Raw genomic sequence first — 26594 nt, 5'->3', positions numbered from 1 at the left:
TGTTTTTATGAGGACATGATATTCGTGCCTTTGCACAAGCACAATGCCAGGTGTTCCTCAGAGCATTGTAAGTCACAAATATTCTGCCAAGACGGCAGAAACTGTGTATTTCTGGCTCAAATACAGACAAACAGATCTGTGTTGAGGATCCACCAAAATCCACCCTCACACAAAGTGGAGCATGTGCCATCTGGGCAGCTTTCTGTCTCTTTATGCATGTAGCAGCTTTGGCCTCTCCAAAAAAATTTAAGGTCCACCATTTCCATCACGATGTGCTCTTGAAGAAAAACCTCCTTTACAGTTTCTCGGCAGTAATCTAGTGAGCGAAGGTGCTCACATAAACTGAAGCCTAGTCCGCTCCGCTGGGCCAGCAACTGGTATTGCTGACATTCCTCCAGCTCACATCTGATATTGTGAGACATCCCCCATGTTTTCCTCTGAACATGAACTGGCACAGAAAACCCATGGCCAGTTCTCTGCACAGCAAATAACCCTGTAGTTTCATCTACACAAACACACTGCAGATGACTGGCCAGGGAAACATCTATTGATCGGTTGGAGTGCTTCCTCATCATGTGAGCCTTGTAGTTTTTGGTACGAAGAGTAAGGCCACAGTGAGGGCATGTCATTTTCATGGACTTTCCATCAGCTGCAGTTTTATTGAACACAGAGGGTAGAGCATAGGAATGTTCTAACAAAGATTCAGAAAATGGTTCAGATACCGAAGACAAAACCTTGGGGGGGAGATGGGGCTCCTCGAAGAGTACTGCCGGAGGAATAGGGGTCTCCTCGGAGAGTTCAGCGGGGAGCAGTCCTGATAATGGTGGCTGACTTGGCATTGAAGAATGCTGACAAGACAATAAATGCCTTGCCATATCCCCACGCCCTATGATTGTAATCTTACAGACAGGGCAGTGAAAGTGTCCTGTTGTCCTACAAGGCAGCCTGCACCGGCATATCATTTTATCTGTAAGAGATAAAAAACAAACAAACAAACAGACGTAATTTAAATGTAGTTGTATAGAATGCAATCAATTTATCTAACAATTAGATTGTACATGTTAACAAAAACATCCAAGCCAACCTCAATAATGAAAGCAAAATGGTGTGGATCACAAAAGTTATGTCAAGAAAAGTGGTGAAAAATATATAAATATATATCTATCTATATATATCTATCTATCTATCTATCTATCTATCTATAGAGATAGATATAGATAGATAGAGATAGATATCTATATCTATCTCTCTATATCTATATATCTATCTATATATCTATATCTATATATATATCTATATATATATATATATATATATATATATAAAAACACTATTTTTGTTACAGATGAATGCACTGAACTGTACAATGTCAACAGCAACTTTTAAGCCAACAAAGATACTGCAGAAGTCCTTAAAAAAGTGCATATTTATAACTATAAAGTATATTTAATACAAAGATACCGTTGAAATGCAAAGCATTTTTTATATGCACACTTAGATGCTCCTCAATCTTTGCCCTGACAGTAGGGCTGAAAGTGGGGCACAGAGGGCAGTGAAAGAGTCCTCTGCAACATGTGTTGCATTCCTGCAATTCTGACTTTAAGCTCGAATTCCAGATTGATATGTGCATCTAAAACAGAGTGAAAAACAGATTAACACCATATACACATTTAAGTTCAGGTTTTAGCAGAAATAACAATTTATAGTTGGCATGTGTGGTAGGACTTGACTTAAGCGGTCAAAGAAGTGCAGGAGACTGATGCTGTCCAGTGTAGCACGTGATTTATTCACCATTGTGTGACCCAAACAATATTTACAAAGAAACAAATAAGAAACTCAACTCCAAATTAACTCCATTCAAATAAACATAACTGAACTTAAATCAACAGAAATTAAGGTCAAACTACACACAGCTACACTGACCTGAACCTTTTCCTCTCAAACACCTGAGTTCTTCTGTTTAAATAGTCCACTTAACCAAACAATTTCTCCTCTGGACTATTCCATTCAGTAGGTAGGTAAGATGAACATGATTATATTCAAACCTCTACTACTCTTTACTGGCAACATAAACTATGGTGTAATCAATACATACTACAACAATAAAACTATTTCCTCATAAACACTCTAAAATCAACTTTATTAAATTACAAGAGTTCTTCCCCTCCTGCACTTGGTCTCTTCCTGTGACCTCAAATGAACCCAGAAGGTATAAAGCAGGAAGTAAAACTACATTTCCTCCTTTTGTTTCTGGAAGACAGGTAGGTAAGGTAAGTTCTAAACAATACAAATTAACAGTTGAAGTAAATAACATGTTAACTTAACAAACTTGTAGGAATTGACGTAAACCAAGATGTTATATTATATAATCTGTAAAAGTGCAAAACATAAACAAACCCGGGATAGTAGATGTTTGCCTATTGCAGATTACATGTGAAATATGGTTAAATCAAAACAAGAATGTTAACTAAGAATATAGACAAGTGGTGTTCTCACCCACTTTGTCACACTCCCCCCCCCCTTAAGACCGTTACTCCTCTGAGTCACGGGAAAGGAAATCAGCAATGACATTCTTATGTCCGGGTCTATACTGAACCTGGAAACGAAAAGGCTGGAGAGATAAATACCATCTTGTTATCCTGGCATTAGTGTCTTTCATATTATGAATCCATTGCAAAGCACGATGATCAGTCTCAAGAACAAACTCTTTCCCAACAAGATAATATCTTAAGGTGTCTAGAGCCCATTTAATCGCCAATGCCTCCTTTTCAATGGTCGAATACTTCATTTCTCTTGGAAAAAGTTTTCGACTGATGTACTGGACAGGCAACTGCTGACCTTCCTCTCCTTGCAGTAAAACAGCTCCCAGACCCACCTCAGAAGCATCTGTTTGTACTGTAAAGGGAAGGTTAAAATCTGGACACTGCAAAACAGGTTTCTGACACAAACAGTCTTTCAAATCATTAAATGCATTCTCAGCATCTTACGTCCACCTGACCTTTGTAGGACTAGATTTTCTTGTCATGTCAGTCAATAAAGCTGCTCTTGATGAAAAATTTGGAATTAGTCGACGGTACCAACCCACTAATCCCAAAAAGGATCTCAACCTTTTCTTTGTGTTTGGCAAGGGTGCTGCAGCAACTGCATCCACTTTTCCCACCTGAGGGCGAATGCCTCCACCCTCTATTACATAACCCAGGTACTGCACCTCGGGCTTAGCAATGTGACATTTCTTGGCGTTTATGACAAGTCCAGCATTTGTGATACGTTGAAACACATCAGCAAGATGTTTCAGATGATCTTCCCATGTACCACTGAAAACAATGTCATCAATGTATGCAGCTGCATATTGTTCTGCACCCCTCAACACTCGATCCACCAACCTCTGGAATGTAGCTGGCGCTCCATGCAAACCAAAGGGCATCACTGTGAATCTAAACAGTCCACTTGGCACTCTGAACGTTGTTAAGTCCTTAGATGAGTCTGTCAAGGGAACCTGCCAATAACCTTTACAGAGGTCAAGGGTAGTCAGAAATTTAGCATTTCCCAAACGATCAATTAGTTCATCAACCCTCGGCATTGGATAAGGATCAAAAGCAGACACAGAATTTAACTTAGAGAAGTTTACACAAAATCTAAGCTTAGGATCATCTTTCTTTGGTACAAGCACAACAGGGCTACACCACTCACTGTGCGAAGGCTCAATGATTCCTGCAGCCAGCATCTCCTCCAGCTCACTTTTCAACTCAGGCAATAGCTTAGCTGGGATACGGCAAGTGGTATGTCTAATTGGCTGTTGGACTGGAGAATGCAAAGTGATTTTGTGTTCAATGAGGTGTGTACGACCTGGCTTTAGACTGAAGAGTTCCTTGGTCATAAGCGATTGCACCTCGTGACATCTTTCCAAATGCAAATGATTTAAGTCTGGAAACACAGTTTTGACAGCTGAAGAAGGGAAGTACTGCTCCTGAGGCTCTTCCTCATCCACAACTGTACATGCCCACATGGATGTCGAGTCCTGTGGCTGGGTAGTCCACTCTTTCAAAAGATTGACGTGGAACACTTGATGATCCTTTCGACGGTCTGGTAGATGAAGCTCATATGTGACAGGGCCTGTCTTCTTTGTGATTTCATATGGCCCCTGCCACTTTGCAAGAAGACTGCTCTCAGAAGTTGGCAACAGTAGAAGAACTTTCTGTCCCTCACGGAAGACTCTTCTTCTTGACACTTTATCATATCTTTGTTTCTGCTGCTGTTGCGCATGGGCCAGATTGTTATTAGCAAGTTCTTGGAAATGTTCTAGCTTGTCTCTCATTTTGAGGACATATGAGAGTTCACTAAACCTCTGCTCTGACATTGAACCCTCCCAAGCTTCTTTCAGAACGTCCATTGGACCTCTGACAGGATGCCCATAAAGTAGCTGGAATGGTGAAAATCCAGTAGAACTTTGTGGAACCTCTCGGTAGGCAAATAACAAAAATGGGAGCCATTGATCCCAATCTGACCCTGTTTCATTCACAAACTTCCTGAGCATTGATTTTAAGGTCTTGTTAAACCGCTCTACAAGGCCATCGGTCTGTGGATGATAGGGACTGGTCTTGACACCCTGGATCCCTAACAAACTGTATACTTCTTTGAGCATCTTGGAAGTGAAATTGGTACCCTGATCTGTGATAATTTCTTTTGGGATACCTACTCTGGAAAACAACTGAATCAGGCAGTTAACAATCTGACGAGCCTTTATTTTCTTCAGGGGGAAGGCTTCAGGATATTTTGTGGCATAGTCACAAACTACAAGTATGTACTTATGACCTGCTTTACTCTGCTCTAATGGGCCAACAATGTCCATGGCAATGCGTGAAAAGGGTGTATCAATGATGGGCATACTGATAAGCGGAGCTCTATCTGCTTTCCTGCCTGGGGCTGTTAACTGGCACTGTGGGCAAGCTTTACAGTATTGTATCATATCACTGAACTGTTGGGGCCAGTAAAATCTGGGAATCATTCTAGAAAATGTTTTAGATTGTCCCAAATGTCCTGCCCAGGGAATGGAATGACTCATTTTCAAAATGGTAGATCTCAAACTCTGGGGGATTACCAACTGGTCACCAATCTTGCTACGGTGATACAACAAATCTCCCTTAACCACAAACACTTCCTGCCTTCCCTCAACATTAGTTGACTCTAGAACACATTTAGAGAACAATGGTTTAAGTGTTAGATCCTCTTTCTGAAGCCTAGCAACCTGACTAGCACCGGGGAGAGCCTCTGTCTTTAGAGGATATAAAATGTGTTCAGCTACTCTTGTTCCCTTCACCTTTTCATGTCTCCTCTGTCTCTTGCTCTTTTTTGGTTTAGAACGAGTGCTAGACTCGTCCAATGGTGCAACCTCATTTGCGAAAGGCAATTCATCCCAACCCGAAGCATTAACCTGTTGCTCCTTAGCTTTTGACCTTGTGACCGCTAACAAACTTTCAACGGCTTCAGCCTGACAGGAATGCTTGGTTATTAGCTCTGTGAGTATTGGGAGATCACGGCCCAACACCACTTGATAAGGCAAAGTTTGCAGCACTCCCACTGAAAGAGTGTAACACTGGCCTTCTACTTCAATTGCAACTTCAGCAACTGGGTACGATACCTTATCACCATGAATACAGCATACATCCACTGTTGCTCCTGAAAAGATCACGTCTCTAGGAAGACTGTCTTGTCTAACCAGAGAGCGATTACTTCCTGAATCTAACAGAGCTACACAGGGTTTGTCTGCAACAAATACCCCAATTGATGGCTCATGTTGCTGGCATTCAAATTCATTTTTGTGATTCTCACTGACCTCAGTTTGTCTAGCAGAACACATGTAATTTTTACTAACATACATCTTTGTACACTGAGCTCTAAGATGACCTAGTTGACCACACAAATGACATGCTTTATTGGTTTTATTCTTTGTCTCAGATCTGGCAGGATCTGAGTTATACCAGTTCTGTCTTGTGTGCTTAACTTTCCAGTCAGTGCCACCACCTAATTTGTTCAATGGCATGTTGGAATTTGACTTAGCTTGTGTGAAATCTTTTGATGGTTGACGAGCTGCTAAGAAAGCTTCAGCCAGTTCTGCTGCTTCCTTGGAAGTTTTTGGGTTACGTTCCTTAACCCACGTCCGAAGATCAGGATTCAGAACCTTGAGAAACTGTTCCATGATGATGGCGTCTCCGATTTGATCCTTTGTCTTTGTTTCAGGATTCATCCACTTGATGTACAACTCCTTTAGACGGACCTGCAGCTCCCTTGGTGTTTCCTCTGCTCCAAAGGTACTAGAACGAAACCTCATTCGATATGTGTCAACACTTATTTCATATTTCTGCAAGACAGCACACTTTACTTTTGTATAGTCCATAGTGTCATCAATATCCATGGCTACATAAGCGGAACGTGCTTTACCAGTTAGCAGTGGTGCTAGGTGAAGAGCCCACTCATCTTGCGGCCACTGGCAAGCATGAGCAATTCTTTCAAAGGTGATTAAATAATGTTCAATGTCCTCACCTTCATTGTAAGGTTGCATTTTTGGCCCCTTCCGGCCTGATTGTCTCACCAGTGTTGAAAGCTGTGCTTCACTGGGTTGATGTACTGGCTCCAAGTCAAGCCTATTTGATTCTTGTGTGCTGGGAGATGGTTCTGGAGTAGGTGCTCTCGAAGAAGCCGATGTAGATGCTTGTACTTCTAGTAACTGGTGCTCTTGATTGCCATGCTGCACCTGCTGTTGAAGCTGGGCAAACTGATGCTGGATTTGCCTCCATCTATCCTCCTGGCGCTTGTGCTCTTGCTCCAGTTTAGCATCACGTTCAGCCTGCTGTTGCATCAGAGTTTGCAAAAGTTTGGACAATTCAGCCACATTCTCTTGTCCAGCAATATGGCCACTTATTGCCCCTTGTTGGTCGTTGCCATCTTGTAAATCATCTGCTTCACATTCTGGGACAACCCCTCTCTTTGCTCGGGTAGACATCTTCTCCACTCCTTAATTGGTCTGGAAACCCACTGCTGCTGCCACCAAATGTGGTAGGACTTGACTTAAGCAGTCAAAGAAGTGCAGGAGACTGATGCTGTCCAGTGTAGCACGTGATTTATTCACCATTGTGTGACCCAAACAATATTTACAAAGAAACAAATAAGAAACTCAACTCCAAATTAACTCCATTCAAATAAACATAACTGAACTTAAATCAACAGAAATTAAGGTCAAACTACACACAGCTACACTGACCTGAACCTTTTCCTCTCAAACACCTGAGTTCTTCTGTTTAAATAGTCCACTTAACCAAACAATTTCTCCTCTGGACTATTCCATTCAGTAGGTAGGTAAGATGAACATGATTATATTCAAACCTCTACTACTCTTTACTGGCAACATAAACTATGGTGTAATCAATACATACTACAACAATAAAACTATTTCCTCATAAACACTCTAAAATCAACTTTATTAAATTACAAGAGTTCTTCCCCTCCTGCACTTGGTCTCTTCCTGTGACCTCAAATGAACCCAGAAGGTATAAAGCAGGAAGTAAAACTACATTTCCTCCTTTTGTTTCTGGAAGACAGGTAGGTAAGGTAAGTTCTAAACAATACAAATTAACAGTTGAAGTAAATAACATGTTAACTTAACAAACTTGTAGGAATTGACGTAAACCAAGATGTTATATTATATAATCTGTAAAAGTGCAAAACATAAACAAACCCGGGATAGTAGATGTTTGCCTATTGCAGATTACATGTGAAATATGGTTAAATCAAAACAAGAATGTTAACTAAGAATATAGACAAGTGGTGTTCTCACCCACTTTGTCACAGCATGTAATAGATTTGAGAAGAAAATTCTTGAAAAAACCCCCCAAATATTTTACAAGACACTTTAATTTGTGAGATATGTTTCTATTGACATATAACAGTCAATTGAACAGGGGCTAACTAAAATCTGGGCAATAAAAAAAGCTGTACAGAATAGAATAACGAATAGAAGTATTGATAAATATATAAATCTGTTTGTGACGTAATTTACGGTGTTGACGCTAACCAAAGGTGTCACAAGTACACACGTTCCTTACTACAGTTTAGATACCTCTGTTTAAAAATAATCAAATAAAAGTAGAAGCATTGACTCGACTTTTTAGTCAAGTGGAAGTAAGAAGTACAGGGTCTAAAATATAATTTATGTACAAAATTCTGAAGTAATCTTGCGTCCAAAGCACGCGTGCGGGGGGCTGATTTACAAATGTACGGATTACAAAGTACAGACACGCATGCTAAAATGTGAGAAGTAGAAGTATAAAGAAGTATACAGTAGGCACAAAAAAGTACAGCAGTAAAGATACCAGAAAATTCTACTTAAGTACAGTATTGAAGTATTCGTTATTTTGCATCTCTGACGCCAACAATAAATCATACTCTAATGCAAAATGTGGTTTTTTTCTTCTTCTCGCCCACAGAAGCCGTTAATCCAGCTCTCTTACTTAAACCAGGCCCAGGAAAAAGCATATTTGTGTGTTTCTCTGCCATGGAGCACGATGAAAAAAAAATTAAAATAAGAAGGAATGTTGTTGTAACGCAAAAAAAGTGGCAACATGATCATTGTAAGAAAACTAGACGATTCCTAGAATTATGAAATCACTAACGGCAAATTTATTTAAGAAAGACTCTGTCCCAACCTTTGCGATCAACTTGCAAGACTTCCACGGTATCCATGCGTGTTTATGGCTACTGTGGAGGTCACGTGCTTCCGGCTACTGTGGAGGTCACGTGTATCCGGTTACTGTGGAGGTCACGTGTATCCGGTTACTGTGGAGCTCCACAGTGGCTGCAGCCAGACCCTTCTCGGATGAAGGAGAGAAGCAACGTCGGTAAGACGAGTGTTATTCCGAAGGAAAAAACTTGTAGAGACTTACCGTCGTGATCACGCTAGCTTGGTGTCTCACAGGCTAACCACTCATCTTTCATCCGAAGAGCTGCTGCAATTCCAACACCAGTGTGTGTGTGTGTGTTGGGCTTTTGTGAAACAGAGCAACAGTGAGCAACATGTTCCTTAGTCGCTCTAAAGCTAATTTTTGTCAGTTCACTGTGAGTTTAAATTAACATGGAGGGTAATTTTTAGTGCATTTCTCTCTCACGAATCGGCCTATAGTGTGGAGAAATTAAGCACACTGCTTTAATACCTCTGAACTGAACTGGCATGTATATTTTGTTGCTTATTTGCACATAGTTCTGAAATTGTTATGGTGTATTGTATTTTGAATGTCAATGGTTACTTACCATAAGTATTGTTTAATTAATGTTTACATGAATAGAGAAATATTTGAGCAACTTAGATGTTTGGTTCTCATATTTGATACACTTGAAAATTGAATGTTGTACAACAGAACTGTGAGGTTTGATAAGATTTAAGATGTTGATGCAGTGAATATGAGGTTGATGCAATATTTTGATTTTACATTTTAACCTTAAACAGTGCATCTGAAACAGAATGATTAGAATGTACATTTTATGACCTGGATTATAGGTCAGGTTTTTTGGAGAGGACAGAAAAGTCCGAGGACCAGGACGAAATTCCGGTCGTGATAGATGGCGAGCCAACCACTTTGAGGACAATCCACCCCAAAGAAGATACACACCCACACACTCATACATTCCAATTACACTCACAAGGACCTTTAAAGTTGGCTATCGCCAACTTAACTCTAAATTCTTAAAGGGCCCCAACGAGTACTTTTAGTTTGGTTTAAGTGTGCACACTATTTATTTTATTTTGTACTTTTTTCTGTACAAATTGGACAAATATCTGTTATACCTTTGTTATGGCCCTTCTAGGCGCGGCCAGACGACAACTTAAAGGGTGATCCATCCCCGTCCAACCCCAAGCAGCAGATCACACAATTAATACTTTGTGACAGTGATTTATTTACAATGAGTGAATTTAAAAATCAAAGGAAATGAGCGAAGTATAACTTCGGGGTGAACCCAAGGCCAAAACAACAAACAAAAGGTAGCCTATCTCAGGAGAACATAACTTACCTAGTCAAAAGAACCAGACCAAACAACAATTACTTTCCTCCCTACCTAACAAAAACAGAAGAAAACTAATTAAACAAAAAAAGGCGGTCCACCCCTACATGCTCCTACATTAAATCAACATAGTTTAAACAGTGAACACACGGTCTGCCAGTTGGGTTTGGCCAAGGATGAATGACCTGGCAGTCCCTGGCGATGTCTTCTTATGCGCTGTCTCCCCGTCGTTAGCCAATCGGTACGATCCCTTCACCCTGGATGCACCAATCATGGAGGAGCACCTGCACGCTCAAATTTGCATATTATAATTACGACAACAGTCGTAACACCTTGTAACAATACAAGAGTGGCTACTCAAAAGTTAACATTGCGTCCAGGTCGTTATTGCTGCTCAGTACTTTGGCTCCATATGAATTTGGTGTCTTCTGATACTGGCCAGGGCCTCATTACGAGCCCAAGTTGTTATTGTGCTGTAATTCACCTTTATACCTTAAAGTTGGTTACACAGCAGATATGCATAAATTATTAAAAAGATAAATGACAGTTGAAATCATGAGCTAATAAGAAAGGACCAATCAAAGAAGTTGCCATCTAAACATAAAGAATACATTGTTTTGCAAATTCTAAGCATCGTTCTGATGGTCAGATGACAGTTAAGCCTTCCCATTGTGAGTAGAATAAAACAACAATTAGAATACAGGGAGTGCAGAATTATTAGGCAAATGAGTATTTTGTCCACATCATCCTCTTCATGCATGTTGTCTTACTCCAAGCTGTATAGGCTCGAAAGCCTACTACCAATTAAGCATATTAGGTGATGTGCATCTCTGTAATGAGAAGGGGTGTGGTCTAATGACATCAACACCCTATATCAGGTGTGCATAATTATTAGGCAACTTCCTTTCCTTTGGCAAAATGGGTCAAAAGAAGGACTTGACAGGCTCAGAAAAGTCAAAAATAGTGAGATATCTTGCAGAGGGATGCAGCAGTCTTAAAATTGCAAAGCTTCTGAAGCGTGATCATCGAACAATCAAGCGTTTCATTCAAAATAGTCAACAGGGTCGCAAGAAGCGTGTGGAAAAACCAAGGCGCAAAATAACTGCCCATGAACTGAGAAAAGTCAAGCGTGCAACTGCCAAGATGCCACTTGCCACCAGTTTGGCCATATTTCAGAGCTGCAACATCACTGGAGTGCCCAAAAGCACAAGGTGTGCAATACTCAGAGACATGGCCAAGGTAAGAAAGGCTGAAAGACGACCACCACTGAACAAGACACACAAGCTGAAACGTCAAGACTGGGCCAAGAAATATCTCAAGACTGATTTTTCTAAGGTTTTATGGACTGATGAAATGAGAGTGAGTCTTGATGGGCCAGATGGATGGGCCCGTGGCTGGATTGGTAAAGGGCAGAGAGCTCCAGTCCGACTCAGACGCCAGCAAGGTGGAGGTGGAGTACTGGTTTGGGCTGGTATCATCAAAGATGAGCTTGTGGGGCCTTTTCGGGTTGAGGATGGAGTCAAGCTCAACTCCCAGTCCTACTGCCAGTTTCTGGAAGACACCTTCTTCAAGCAGTGGTACAGGAAGAAGTCTGCATCCTTCAAGAAAAACATGATTTTCATGCATGACAATGCTCCATCACACGCGTCCAAGTACTCCACAGCGTGGCTGGCAAGAAAGGGTATAAAAGAAGAAAAACTAATGACATGGCCTCCTTGTTCACCTGATCTGAACCCCATTGAGAACCTGTGGTCCATCATCAAATGTGAGATTTACAAGGAGGGAAAACAGTACACCTCTCTGAACAGTGTCTGGGAGGCTGTGGTTGCTGCTGCACGCAATGTTGATGGTGAACAGATCAAAACACTGACAGAATCCATGGATGGCAGGCTTTTGAGTGTCCTTGCAAAGAAAGGTGGCTATATTGGTCGCTGATTTGTTTTTGTTTTGTTTTTGAATGTCAGAAATGTATATTTGTGAATGTGGAGATGTTATATTGGTTTCACTGGTAAAAATAAATAATTGAAATGGGTATATATTTGTTTTTTGTTAAGTTGCCTAATAATTATGCACAGTAATAGTCACCTGCACACACAGATATCCCCCTAAAATAGCTGAAACTAAAAACAAACTAAAAACTACTTCCAAAAACATTCAGCTTTGATATTAATGAGTTTTTTGGGTTCATTGAGAACATGGTTGTTGTTCAATAATAAAATTATTCCTCAAAAATACAACTTGCCTAATAATTCTGCACTCCCTGTAAATTGAAAACTGAGTCAGGTTTTTCTCTGTCAGTAAAAGAATACAAAGAACCAGATTCAATACTTCCCTTTTTGACTCTGAATAACACTTTTTCTGGTATTGTGAAATAAATCATATCCTTTCATGGCACTTCTTACATGTTGTAAATACAAACAACGACAGTAAGAATATTAAGTACAGTTTTAATGATATAATACATTTTCAGCTATCGTGTTTACAGACAGAATGACATGCAAATCTTAACAAATACAGGATCTCCACAGTGAAGGTAATTAGACAAATAATATTCTGTCTCCACAAATACATGGAAAATAAAAAGCTTCAATAAATTCCATTCTGTAGAAACTGAATCAACATGACATCTGACCTAATTAGCTAGGTCAGATGACAGTTAAGTTTTCCCATCATGCCCTTAGGTACTGTAGCCACAGAGACACCTGGCTGTGTTGGAACGTCAAAGAGAGTCGTGATTAACTCTGACAGATATCATTTGATGTGGGATGTATGGGGTTAGGCGGTCTTGAATAAGTTACATTCTGATGTTATGTTGTAAAAGTACCTTTTGAATGTGGTCAGAGTTTATAGAATTGCATTCCTCATTTCGTGGTTAACTAAGCACAACGTGACAATGTAACAGGAAACAGTATTTCATAATAAAATTAATTTGAAATAAATCAAATATCTGTAGATTCCCTAATTAACAACATCATAAAATAACAACCATTAAAACTTTACAGAATTGCATACTCTTTATTTGCTTCTTTATGCATTGATAACTGGTTGTGAAAATTCATCACAAAAGCCTAATTTAAAATGAAACAAAGTGCCACACAATTTTGAAGGTTTGTGTGAGATCACCTGCTAGTTTGGGAGTTTTACTCTATAATAATACATCGTATTTACAATACACTATATTTGCCAAGTCATACTCTCAGTTACTCTGCATGAAAACAAATGCCATTGTAAATGTTTGCAATAAATTAACTTAAGCAGCAAAAGATACGTTTTTCTTTTCTCTAAGTGTGTCCAAGTAATTTTTCATAAGGGCAGATGTTAAGAGATTTTTTAGGATTTTGGGATTTTTATTATGTTATGCTTAAAAGTACCTTTCTTTATCTAAATGTGCTCTGTGAATAAAGACTGTTTTTTTTATTGCACGGGGCGAGTCTCTCCCTGAGTCTCACCCGTGTACACGTTAAACCTGTCTGAGCGTTTTTATTCTGACCTGAGTTGCAAAACAGGAAAACTCCTGACAGCAGATGAAGGAAATTCAAGGTTTAATAAAACTGGGTCATTTAAAATTCAGCAGCTGCAACTTCTTTAAATATTTTGGTAGATTTACAGGAAATGAAGAGTAAAAGGATCAAGTAAAAGCAAATTTTACATTCTCATCATGCCAGTCTTCAGACTCTTCCATACAAAATGTGTTGATCAAAATGTCTTTGAGGTAAACTTTTTCTAATCTCTTAGAAAAATATATTTTTCTGTTTTCTGCCCTTCTTTGAATCCAGTTTCAATTCAAATCAGTTTTTCATACAGCATCAAATTAAAACAACAGTCACCTCAAGGCACTTTATTGTAAGGTAGACCCTAAAGTAATACATACAGAAAAAAACCGACTGGTTTTCATTTATTTCATTTATTTATAAAGCACATTTAAAACAACAAAGAGTTGACCAAAGTGCTGTACAACGTAATAGTTAAACAATGACATTAACATCATCAAACAGATAAGATAATTCGAATTAAAAAATTGGTAACTGCCATGCAGTATAGAAAGTGTTAAGGTTCAAAGTTTGGAGAAAAGGAGTACGGAGGGCTCACAAGCAAATAACAACTCTGGTCCGGAAGATGTGATCAAAGCGAAGATTTATTCATTACACGCGTGGAGTCCGAAGCTGGGCAAAGTCAGCAATCGAACTGAACTTACAACAATTAGACAAAGGTTTTATATGGGTACAATAACAAAGCCCCCCTCTTTTACAAAAATAGACAAAGTACAGCTTACGTCACTTAAACCACAAAATGTTCCGTGAACTTTAACATAGTTTAAAGAACATTACGTCTCTTGTCTCGACATCAGTTGCACTTCCTCTAAGTACTTCGGCACAATTCTGCAATTGCAGCAAAAATACATCTCCACTTCTGCCCTACCAAAATAGATCTGTTATGGTGTGTATGTGTGTGTGTGAGTGTGTGTATGTGTGGGCGCCTGCTGTGTGGGCTATGTATGTGTCATGACCCCGTCTGCACCTTTGCTAACCTCACACTGCTCGTCTTAGCCAGACATAGGGCCTGTGCACATACACAGCTGAACTCTGTGTGATTTCTAGGCTAAATGTCACACTCGAACCATGAAGGAAACTTACTCAAACTGAACTGAAACTTAAAACTTACTCAAAAGATATAAGGTATAAATGATAAAACTTAAATCTTAACTCTAAAGAATATAAGTAATAAAAGATAAAAAATCACTCCAGGCGTATGTAAGCAGGTGTGTTGCCATTCCTTTCAGAGCTCCTGTCCTCCTCACCATGTATTGGCTGATCCTTAACGCCTGCCAAGAGTTTCTGACCTTCACTTGACCAGGAGCCACAGCTCTTTAATAAGCTCAAATGCAATCATGTGTAGAAGATTAAAATCATTTTCATAACAAAAGTTCTCTCTTCTCAGATCTACCAATATGTTTGCTCGTCTCTACTACAGTTCAATCATTGAAAATTACACTGATCAGCCTACTTTGTGGAAATTACAGATTACATCATAGCAAAAGCATTTTTCAGACCCCTCAAAAGCCAAAGAGAAAAAATATGTTGGGGGTGAGAGAAGGGAGACAGGATAAAAGACATGCTGTGGAAGAGAGCCAGAGATTAATACTAACTAATGCTTAAATGGACAGTGGTACAAAAACACATAAATGATGTAAGCTAAATGCTTGAAGTCTTTAAAAGAGTCCAGCTGTGCTAAATACCCTCATGCAGCCTCATTCAACACATCACAGGCTGAAATGTCTGATTTCATTGTCCATCTATTCCATCTATCATTTTCCAGCAGTCGGAGACGCCTTCAATAAATAAAACTTCCTGAATGAAACCACTGCACCTGCATTTGGACAAACCACCCTGGGTTGTGCACCTCATCTGGACCCCTCCCTGTCAAGCTATGTCATCCACCCCTAGTTGGGTGGGGACAATGGGACAAACCCAGACTGTCCCAGAGGCACTCTAACCTCGAACATGCCTGCTCGTGTTGTGGAAATTTAAACAACAAAATCAACAGACAATGATGAGCAGTAGGCTAACACATTTTAATAAACACAAGCATGCTTGAGAGAGAGCTGCCATCACAGGACTGATAGCAGGGTCTCTACTAATGAACAGCATAGCTCTGGTTTAAATACAGGTCCCCCTGAGAGAGAGAGAGTTTTACAGCCTTTATCGCCTCTTGCTGTGTTATCTAAAGATAAAGATGCCTCTTCCTGAGACATGTAAAAACTGGGTGTCTCTAACTGTCTCCACGACGCACAACTGTGTGCATGCAATAAAGTTGAAACTTAATGGTATCCCACATGTGTACAATTAAGTGACAGAAAACTGATATTACTAAAACATGTGACTAATACATCAAATGAAAGAAATTCCATTACACTCAGTTTCCTGAAGCTACTCCAACACCTCCCTAACTTTCTAACTCCATTCAGAGAACATTAATAAAACTGGACAATTATGATTCCATTAATTGTAAGCTGTCCACTACAGTGAAAGAAAGTGTTATGTTTTATAAGCCAGCGACATGTGGATGTATATCAGCATCCAGATAAATATGTGCAGGTGGAGTAATGGCAGATATTGTCCTGGTTAAAGGTGTGTGCAGACACAGCTTGAATGCAAGTGTCTCTCTGCTTTTGTCCTCCTGAAACAGTCAACAACACTGACTGTTGCAGTGCTGTTTCACACATGCTCTGTGACATTTTTCAGAAGTGACCTGTGTGAGGAAATGAGGTGTTATTTTTCTGTCATTTTTATTATTTCCTTTTACTATTTCTAGTTTCATTATTTTGTTATTGCTATTGCATCATAATCATATAACAAGCATTTCCATTGACGCATTTATTAATAGTGATATTGCATTTAGATGTTTAAACATATTGGCACCCAATTAAGCTTTATTACAGGTGCAGTTATAACCACTTTAAACTGTTGAGTTGGATTTCTAATCTTAAATGTTTTTATGCAGACTGCATGGTGAAAGAAAAGGCCTAATGCAGAGTAACTCTGTGCCAAAATAAGACAGGAAGTTACATGTTTTTGAAGTTACATGCTTTGCAGGAAGTGAAACCAAAACCAGAGTCTGAGTGAAAGTTAGTCTGAGGAGCTAGTCGGCAGGTGAAATGGGGTGCGATTGTGGTTAGCACATAGACACACACGTAACCACACACAGACACACACACACTTAGTTAGAGGTTCACTTGTAAGTGAAAGTTTAAGCATGTTTTGCTAGGGTTGCAGTTTTATGTTGGTGTACGTGACTGTTTGATGAAGAAGCAGGTGCACGAAGCGAGAGCTGAGCGGGCTTGCGGGAAACCACCGGGGAGAAGATGGAAGCCAGTGTTCTTTTTAATTGTGTCACAAGTTGTCAAACAGAACATTTGTGGTTTTGAGTTGACGTATCCATGTAATTTAAGCAAGAGGGGGCGTTCTAATACCCCAATGTATAAAACTGTGTTCTGAAGTTTTGGAGATAGAGATCAATGCTGTCTGCGTACAGAATTCATCTCTCCACATGTGTTATTAAATCATTCGTTGACTCCAACTGACTGGGTCAGTGTTTTATTCTGATCTCCACCATCTCTCTCTCCTCAAAATGAACCTTAACATTTGGGGGCCTCGTCCGGTGTTGGAGGGGGAGAGAATGTGTTTGGAGGTGTAGACGGAGTCAGACGGGCAGGCATTGGTCAGTGGTCGAAAGTGAGTGACAAGCCGGCATACATCTAGAGGTAAGGCGCTACCTGTTGAATTATTTCCGAATTGTGCCAGATTGGATATTACAAAATTAAAAGTCTACTCACTGAAATTACTGGTAGATGTCTGTTTTGATTTTGGTGAAAATCTTATGAGAATTAAAGTTGAAATAACGTTAATGATAATGAAAGTGATAAAGTACAGTACTGAGGTTTTAAAGCAGTTGGACTGCTGAGACAGTTAAAGCAGTTGGACTGCTAATTTAGTGTGGTAGGGAATTTGGTCATTTTGTGGGTTAGAGTCCCAATTGGTCAGACAGGTTGGACCTGCTTCAGTCATACCCTTTTCTGGGGGGGTTAACTGTTGTTTCAAAGTAATTAAATTATTTTAGGACGGGACTAGGTCCTAGGAAGCGCATTGCTCAGAGGTAACGCTTGCCAACGGTTCGGACGCGCGCCGTTGTCCTCTGTGAGGGATAGTCAGCTGGCTACTGTGGAATTTGGGGCACTCAAGAACAGCTAGTGGTTGGACCACTTTACCATTTGGAACGGTATCTGCGCTTTTTTGGGCAGCAAAGGTTGGACCTTGGGTGTTGGACACTTTTAAATTGAGTTAGGGATCTTAGAAATTGGGCCAGAAACTGTTGGACAGATACTGGTTAATTGATTACAAAAAAGTTGGACTTCATCGGTTGGACCGTTAACTTAAATTTGTCAAAATTACATAGGTTTTTAAAAGGCCTAAAATCTGTGCAGTTGTAATTAAAAGACATCTGTGTAATATAAAATAAGAAATGTTTGTGTGAAGGGAGTCTCTGTGTCAGCAGTGCACTCCCTGTTGACTTTTATTTTTAGATTGTGTGTGTTCATGCAAATGAGGCAGCTGCTGCGGAGCGCATGAGAGGATTGTTGCTTTCGGTTTCGTGTGTTATCTAGCTTGATAACTATTGTTTGTAGATGTTCTCAAATGCTTGTGACTGAGATGCTGGTTTTGCTCATTAGAATTGTATAAATAGAGTTTGAATTCATTACTGTGGATGTGTAGTAATTGACTGAGTTTGATATATATATATATTGAGTGCAGTGTACAGGACCTAAGACCAACATATTACGTTAAGTAGTAACCTCTCTTGAGCAATAAATGCTGGTGTGTTTTAATTTTTTTTTCAGTTATGTGTGTGCCGTGAGAAGCTGTGAGGATGATGAGAGGTTTCAGTTGTTTTTCTTTGACTTGCTCTTTCTGATTATGAAAAGCATGTCTAAAATACTCATATGAAAGTGTATTTTGAGTGATTTTAACCGTGTGAATGCTGTCAGTATTTGATTTGAGTGACTCTGCGTGATTTGTCTGAGTGAGTGAAAAAGTGGAAGTTTGAGAGAAAAGGCAGTGTGTGTGAGACGATTACTGATGTCTGAACGAGGTTAGAATATTTAAAAGTGTGCATGAAATAAGGGTGTATTGTTTTTAGACAAAGATTTAGTAGAACTAAAGAGGGTTTATAGACTGTAAATATAGAAAGCAAGAGTTTGATTAATCTGTAGAAACAGGAAAGAGAGACAGAAAATACTGTGCTGCTGTGTGTGAGAGGAAGTGGTGGTTGTGAGAGGAACTTTGCATGCCCATAAAAAGGAGCTGACTGTGTCAAGACAGCTGACAGAGAGAAACAGACGAGTTAAACTCTAAGAAGATGAAGCAAATGAATGTCTTAAGAAGAAAGTAATAAAATTATATTAATTATATGTTTTAGAAAAGAGAAAGACTGAGGAAATAAATAGAAGAACTAACAATTACATTAATGAATTGAAAACGCACGTACACAAATTGTTACATGTGAAATTAAACTTTAATACACACATGAAATAAAGAAAGCAGTTTACACTCCTTTAATTTCCAGAACCAGTGTGTCCCTCAGACCTAATGACACTCTTGCCCATTTGGCCCCCGTATCAGGCGAGTATGGAAGGCTGGATAGCCCATGATGGGTAAGATCCCACCTGAAAATCCTGGGACAACCTAAGGCAGGCACAGTCACGACTACTTGACCTAAGTCCGTGTGAGCTCGGACTCACTGGTGGAGACGGGACTTCAAGGGTAAAGCCGCTGGGCAGAGGCAGAGGGGAAATGTCATTAACAATGACCAGTGACGAGCCAAAGAGAGAAAACACACCCTGTCTAAAAGGAGTCTGAAACACAGTAAAAGAAACATTTAAAAGAAAAAAAACACACACATACAAACAGAAAATGCACTAACCTTACAGAGACAAGCTCGGGAAGATTAATGCATAGATAGTGATTAAACTTGGCTAAGAACACAAACACATGTAATTAAATCAGCTTGCTAATTTCATGAGTGTTAAAATGGTGTGAATGTTGAAGAAAATGCACTTGGATAAAATAGAGTAAGAAGCTGTATGACAAGGGAGTGAGTTATGGACAAAACAAAAGAAGAGTGATTAAAGTAGTTTAAAAGAGTGACTTAGGAGTGCTCTTGCACTGATTGATCAAAGCAAGTGATTAGTATAGAAAGAAAATGAAAATAATTGAATAATGTGATAAGGTTTAAACGTATTTCTCTTGTCAAGTTGACTTGTTGAGATATGACTCAGTATGCAAATTAGCTGGAGTGAGTGGTGACGATGAAGCTTCCTGTGTGCGTGCACTGTTAACCTTTGCTGTATTTTTCACAGTAAAATACCACAAAATGCCCAGTAACTTACCTGAAAACATTTCTACAGTTAATTACTGTAATTTGCTATGCATTATGGGTATATTAAGGTTATTTACAGTAACTTACTGTATTTTTTAAAATTGCGGTAGTAGTTATACCTACCGTTAACACATTAGCAGTAGTGCTACTGTATTATGTGATTTGAATGGTTCATCATACTGTTTGTGTATTTTTACTCTTTCAGTGGTTGGTTGCAATAGTGCATTACATTTTAACTCTTTCACTGCTAACCATTTCCAGATTTTCCTCCAACCTATGCCATTTGTCAGTATGATACCAGTGAAAGTATTATGGTTTTGACTTTTTAGGGGACTTGCCTGTGTGTAAGGTTCAAGAATTCTGATCATCTAATCTGCTGCATGCAGTTGCATGCACATGCACAGCTGCTGCAAATGTGTGCTTGCCACTGCGTTGCCATAGAGATCAATTCAAGTGACAGCTGCTCCTGGGGAGAGGGAAAAGAATGCAGAAAGGCCTCCTTGTAGGGAAATTTTATAAAGCAAGGTTCTCCAAATCTCTCCCAAAATTCTGTGTTTTCTTAATTGACTTCCATTCATATGTAAAGACTATAGGGTTAACTACAAATAAAAAAAGCAGAATTCACATTGTTGCATCTCCATCACTTATCTCTGATTAACCCTGAACAAGATTCACACTTCCTTTTGTTAATTTTTTAACTTGCCACTATTCTGTTGTTGGATTTCACTTAGGTTGTTGCTGCTGTCTGTTTTTGTGTAATTTTGTACTTGTGACAAGTAGTGAATAAAGTTATTTAAAAAAGACGCAGAAAGGCGAACTTCAGTCAGTGGAGAATATTGTAATAATTTGGCGGAGGCTTCTCAGTCGAGCAGTAACTGAATTGCTCATTTACTGAACGTGCAACATGTACAGAACTCTTCTGGGAACTAGTCAACCCAACTTAGTGAAACACACACTGAATGCATGCTGGCCCCGCCCACCCACCTACCTACCTCTACCAACCACCACTCCATATCCTGACTGACATGACCAGTGATCCAGTGATTGACAGGAGAGGAAAGACTGGCCAACTTTGTTAGCTCTTCGTTAGGATATGCTCGAGAGGACAAAAGATTTTGCACCTCGTTATTGTTGGACCTCTGTGTGGAAACAGCGAACGGGACGTCATAAGGTAATGCAAAGGACTCTCCTACCTAACATACTCGTTTATTAACTTTTAAGAGCATATATATTTTTTGTGTGTGTCGGGGGGAGGGGGGGCTTAAACTCGGTGTTAGCTTGGTCGAAATAGCACATTAGCTGAATTATTCTGGAAAAAATAGGTTGTGTGTGTGTTTTTTTCTTTTCTTATTTAAATATATATTTAGATATATATTTTCCACGGGGAGGGGCGAGGAACAGAGGCGCAACACAGTCTTTGTCTTTTTCCCGCCGAGTGTGGTGCATTGTCCTCCTGCGCTTCTGTTCTATGACTATTGAGAAGCTAGCCACGCTAACAGTGGCACATTTAGCTTCAGCTCTTTGAAAGACAAGACAAAGCAGCAGGTAAAAATACACATTTAATGAGAATAAAGAAAGACAACTTTTTTTTTGGAAGTTTAGAGACTGCTAAAACAATCTTATCCAGTTTTGAGCTTGCTCATGTAGGTTAGCCTGCTTTATTTAATTTTGTGTGAGCTGCAGTACACAACATTAAAAAGTTAATATAACATTAGGTTGGTGGCGCGAGGAACTCCAACCTAAGTTTAATATTTATTATTTTTTTTAAGTGGGAAGGGGAGCATGTTTTTTTTCCTTTAATACAACGTCTTCCAGGGTCTTTTTCATAGGAAAACCATGTAACGTCTGTGTTAGGTTGGTCAAAAGAGCAATTAGTTGAATTATTCTGGAAAAGATGGGTTGTGTGTTTTTTTCTTTTATTTACTTATGTAAATATATTTTTCAAGGGTTAAATAAATGCCACATTAAATTAACAATTGTCTCTCTGTCTTTTCCCGCCCAGTGTGGTGCATTGCTGTCCTCCTGCCCTTGCTGGCCGCGCTGACAGTGTGATGTAGCCTCAGTTCTTTGAGAGACAAGACAAAACAGCAGGTAAAAAGACATATAAAGTTAGACAACATTTTTTTTGAAATTTAAAGACTGCTAAAACAATCTAACCCAGTTTTGAAGTTTCTCATGCAGGTTAGCCTGCTCTAATCTCAACTGTGGTTTATTGTTTCATAGGTTCCATTTAAAAAGCAAGACAGTGTAGTGGTCTGTAAATTAGTCGCAGTTAGTGGCAGTGCCATTGTTAAGGGGTTTAACGTCAGCTTGACAGACCCTCCAAAATTTTTCCTCCAGTGTTTCAGGGTCTGCATGGTTTAAGTTAATAACATTGATCTATAGATAGTTTTTCTTTTAACTTTTTCCCATTTTTTGATACAACCCAAGCAATGTAGATCCCTTCTTTAATAATAGAACAAACAGATAATAGATTGAGATGTTTTTCAGTCACTGTTGTGTTGTTGCCATGCTCTTTGCAAATTAAAAGTTAAGTCAAATTCACACACATGCAGCCATGTACAGGTGTAGATTTTGTGGTGTTTGTAGTTCAGAATTAAGACAATTTTGTTATCATATGAAGAAACATCAGCACACAGCTAATTAACAGGGGTTTGTCTGTTTTATATTGTATAAAAATATAATACACACAGTTTGCTGCTGTTTCTCTTATTATTTATTATACACAGTGACCAACAGGAAAAAACAGCCTAACATTTCAGCACAGGCCAAAATGCCAAAACATTAGGCAGTTTTTTCCTATAATTGATCATAATTTTCATTACATAATAAATAATAAGAGAAATAGCAGCAAACCGTGTGGATTCTATTTTTGTACAGTGTGAGGCCTGCTGTTCAGCATTCTTGTGGAAACCTTATTTGTAAGGGTGAGCACATTGTCTTATTGGACTCTTCTCTGTTTTTAGGGAATAATTTCATGTCTGCAAGCCGCTGGATGATCAGTTTGGAGGGCAAGGTATTTTATGAGCCTGAGCAGATGCATGACTTTGGCAGCACCCTTGCTGGCTTCTTTGCGTCATGCTACGTTTTCAACCTTGAGTATCAGGAGTCAGCGTCCATCACACTGGAGATGATACAGAGGTAAATACTTTACACCATTAAAGCTTACACCATTTAGGAATGAAATATATGTGATAGCTTGACTACAGTTGCAGAAACATATAGGTGATTGCTGTAATGTATGTTTTAATTTTGAAATTAAAGCAGCCTTTTTTCCGTTAAAAGGTTCTTTGTGAGGATCAATCCAGACATGGGAACAAAATGCCCTGCAAAACTTGGTACAAGCCGCAAGACAGGTCATGTCGTAAAGAGGAAGGTTACAAGCATCAGCCCTCGGATCACCACCTTCCTCCAGCGGCTCTCTGGAGGACTTCCAACTAGGTAAGAATACAGAGATGATAATATCTTTTACATAGCTGATAATTATATACAGTTAAGCCCATAATTATTCATACCCCTGCTAAATTTTGACTTAAAGTTACTTTTGTTCAACAAGCAAGTTCTTTTTTGAGCAGAAATGACACAGGTGTCTCCCCAAAGATAATAAGACGATGTACAAGAGGCATCATTGTGGAAAAAAATATTTCTCAGGTTTTATTTATATTTTAGCAAAAAGTATCATGTCCAGAATTATTCATACCCTTCTCAATAATCAATAGAAAAAAGCCTTTATTGGCTATTACGGCAATCAAACGCTTCCTATAATTGCAGACCAGCTTTTTGCATGTCTCCACAGGCATTTTTGCCCATTCATCTTTAGCAATGAGCTCCAAATCTTTCAGGTTGGAGGGTCTTCTTGCCATCACCCTGATCTTTAGCTCCCTCCACAGATTCTCAATTGGATTCAAGTCAGGACTCTGGCTAGGCCACTGCAAAACGTTAATGTTGTTGTCTGCTAACCATTTCTTCACCACGTTTGCTATATGCTTTGGGTCATTGTCGTGCTGAAATGTCCACTGGTTCCCAAGGCCAAGTTTTTCTGCAGACTGCCTGATGTTGTTGTTGAGAATCTTCATGTATTGCTCTTTTTTCATGGTGCTGTTTACTGTGATTAGGTTCCCTGGTCCATTGGCTGAAAAACACCCCCAAAGCATTAGGTTCCCACCACCATGTTTGACAGTGGGGATGGTGTTCTTTGGGTTGAAGGCTTCTCCATTTTTATGCCAAATGAAGGCAACATCATTGTGACCAAATAATTCAATTTTTGTTTCATCTGACCATAACACTGAAGACCAGAAACCTTCTTCTTTGTCCAGATGAGCATTTGCAAAGGCCAAATGAGCTTTGGCATGCCTTAGAAGTGCCTGGAGAAGTGGCGTTTTCCTTGGTCTGCATCCGTGGAACCCAACAGTGTCCGTTGGACTGTCTGCCTTGAGACATTGCTACCAGCAGAGCCCAGATTCACCAGAATGGCCTTGGTGGTGATCCTTGGATTCTTTTTCACCTCTCTCACTATTCTCCTGGCCAGCACAGGTTTCACTTTTGGCTTCCGACAACGTCCTCTGAGATTTTCCACAGTGCGGAACATCTTGTATTTTTTAATAATACTTTGCACTGTAGCCACTGGAACTTGAAAACATTTGGATATGGCCTTGTAGCCCATTCCTCACTTGTGAGCAGCCACAATGCACAGCTGCAGGTCCTCACTGAGTTCCTTTGTCTTAGCCATGAATGTCCACAGACCACCTGCAGAGAGCTGCTGTTTTTCACCTGTTGAGTTGATCAAAACAGCTATTTCCAATTAATCAGGGTAATTAGGATGCTTTAGAACAGCTTTGACTATTTGGAATGGATGGAACTTTGGATTTTCCCAGAGACTGTGACAGTTTGTAAAGGGTATGAATAATTCTGGACATGATACTTCTTGCTCAAATGTAAATAAAAGCTGAGAAATATTTTTTTCCACAATGATGCGTGCTGTACATCATCTTATTATCTTTTGTGAGACGCCTGTGTCATTTCCAGTCAAAAAATAACTTGCTAGTTGAATAAAAGTAACTTTAAGTCAAAATTTGCCAGGGGTATGAATAATTATGGGCTTAACTGTACATACTGTACACACATCCATACAACAGTATGAATGATCTCAGACAGATGTGAACAAGTGAATAACCTGAGCAAACATGAATATTGATGATGTGTCTTTGACAGGTGGTGACGAAGACTACGCTGAACCCGACCATCCTGGTAACAGAAATCTAAATCCCATGTCACATTCTATTTCCTGGGACCCACTGATAATTACTACATTTTGTAAATGATTTTTGTTTTACAATTGTAATAGTTTATTTAATGTTCATGCTGGTGGGTTTGTCCTGTTTTTAGTGGAATGAAAAACTGTTTTTCTTAAAAAAAATCAGACACAGAAAGTTGAAGGACTGTGTAGTTTTCATGGACGCTTCTATTTATTTTGGTTATTGACATTGTTTTTATTCAGTTGAAAAATGTTTTTCTTGTTAAAAAAATTATCAACAATAAATGTTGGTTTAATTCACTATTCTGAGACTACTTTATTGAATTATATTGTTTTTTGTAAATGTTCTTATATTGAATATGAATGTTAATATTATTTTATATGCTGCAAAACACAATTACAGTCTAAACAAATTATACTGTACACAATTACAGTGTTATACCATAAACCACATTTGCAGTACAGTGATACTATAAAACTTAATCACGGTAAGTCTTTCTAACTGTAAACCACGTTTACAGTAAAGCTGTTATACTGTAATATATGTTTACAGTAAAGTGGTTGAACTGTAAAACATCACAACAGTAAAGATACTGTAGATCAGTAATTACAGTAACTTACTGGCAATAGTGTTGCCAGTAAGTTGCTGTAAAAATACAATAAAATGTCTAACAGTGTGTGTGTCTGAGGCTTTCAGTTGAGGAAACAGAGCAGTGACTGAGGAGGATTATTGGGCGACAAATATAATGGTAAAGTAACAGGATAATTGATTACGGTGGTCAGGACTGTTCAGAGGTGCAGATTTGGACAGGAAATTTATAATTTAGTGATGATACGTTGTTGTAATGGGCTTATATCTTACGCTGAATCTAAGTATGGCACAGCGCTAAAGGGGGACCATTGTTGTGTGCAGAACGGTGCAGCTTTTGATGAGGTACAGGGTGCATTGAACGGGTGAAATTTAAGATTGTTTCAGATTTTTGAGGCTGTTGTTTTTTATTTTAATAGAGGGAGTTTGATTAAATATGGGCATGTCTGAGAGGGGCCCATAGTTTTTGTAGTAGTGCACTCAGAGAAAACCTGTCAGGTGATTTTGTTTTGTACTTTGATGAGCTAATAATCAGCTCTCTTTTTTCTAATTTTTGTTCTAAGCAGGCCTGGAAGAGAGTGAACTAACAGCGCTGACAAAATTCTTGGGAGAACAAACATAAGGTGGGCTTTACAGATTATAATTGGCTGAGGAGGAGTCCTGATTGATTGTGAGTCTCTGTCTAAAAGGATTGTAGCGATTCAATCCAGTCAAAACCATAAAGAACTATTTTCTTAGAAGGAAAAAACAAAATAAAACAAATGAATG

The 26594-nt window shown here is 39.1% G+C and overlaps 1 long non-coding RNA gene across 1 annotated transcript; it reads left to right on the top strand.

Moving 5' to 3' along the window:
* The first annotated feature begins 21018 nt into the window (after positions 1–21018).
* LOC109200376 (uncharacterized) lies at positions 21019–25540 on the top strand. The gene is made up of 5 exons (XR_002060548.2): positions 21019–21154; positions 21986–22074; positions 22950–23124; positions 23269–23424; positions 25195–25540. It is a non-coding gene; the product is annotated as an uncharacterized LOC109200376 (long non-coding RNA).
* Positions 25541–26594: the final 1054 nt, after the last annotated feature.

This window comes from Oreochromis niloticus, linkage group LG22 (genome assembly GCF_001858045.2).
Source record: "Oreochromis niloticus isolate F11D_XX linkage group LG22, O_niloticus_UMD_NMBU, whole genome shotgun sequence".
Classification (NCBI taxonomy): Eukaryota; Metazoa; Chordata; class Actinopteri; order Cichliformes; family Cichlidae; genus Oreochromis; species Oreochromis niloticus.
The sequence above is the reverse complement of the archived record's forward strand: the minus strand, read 5'-3'. Positions and strand labels throughout refer to the sequence as shown.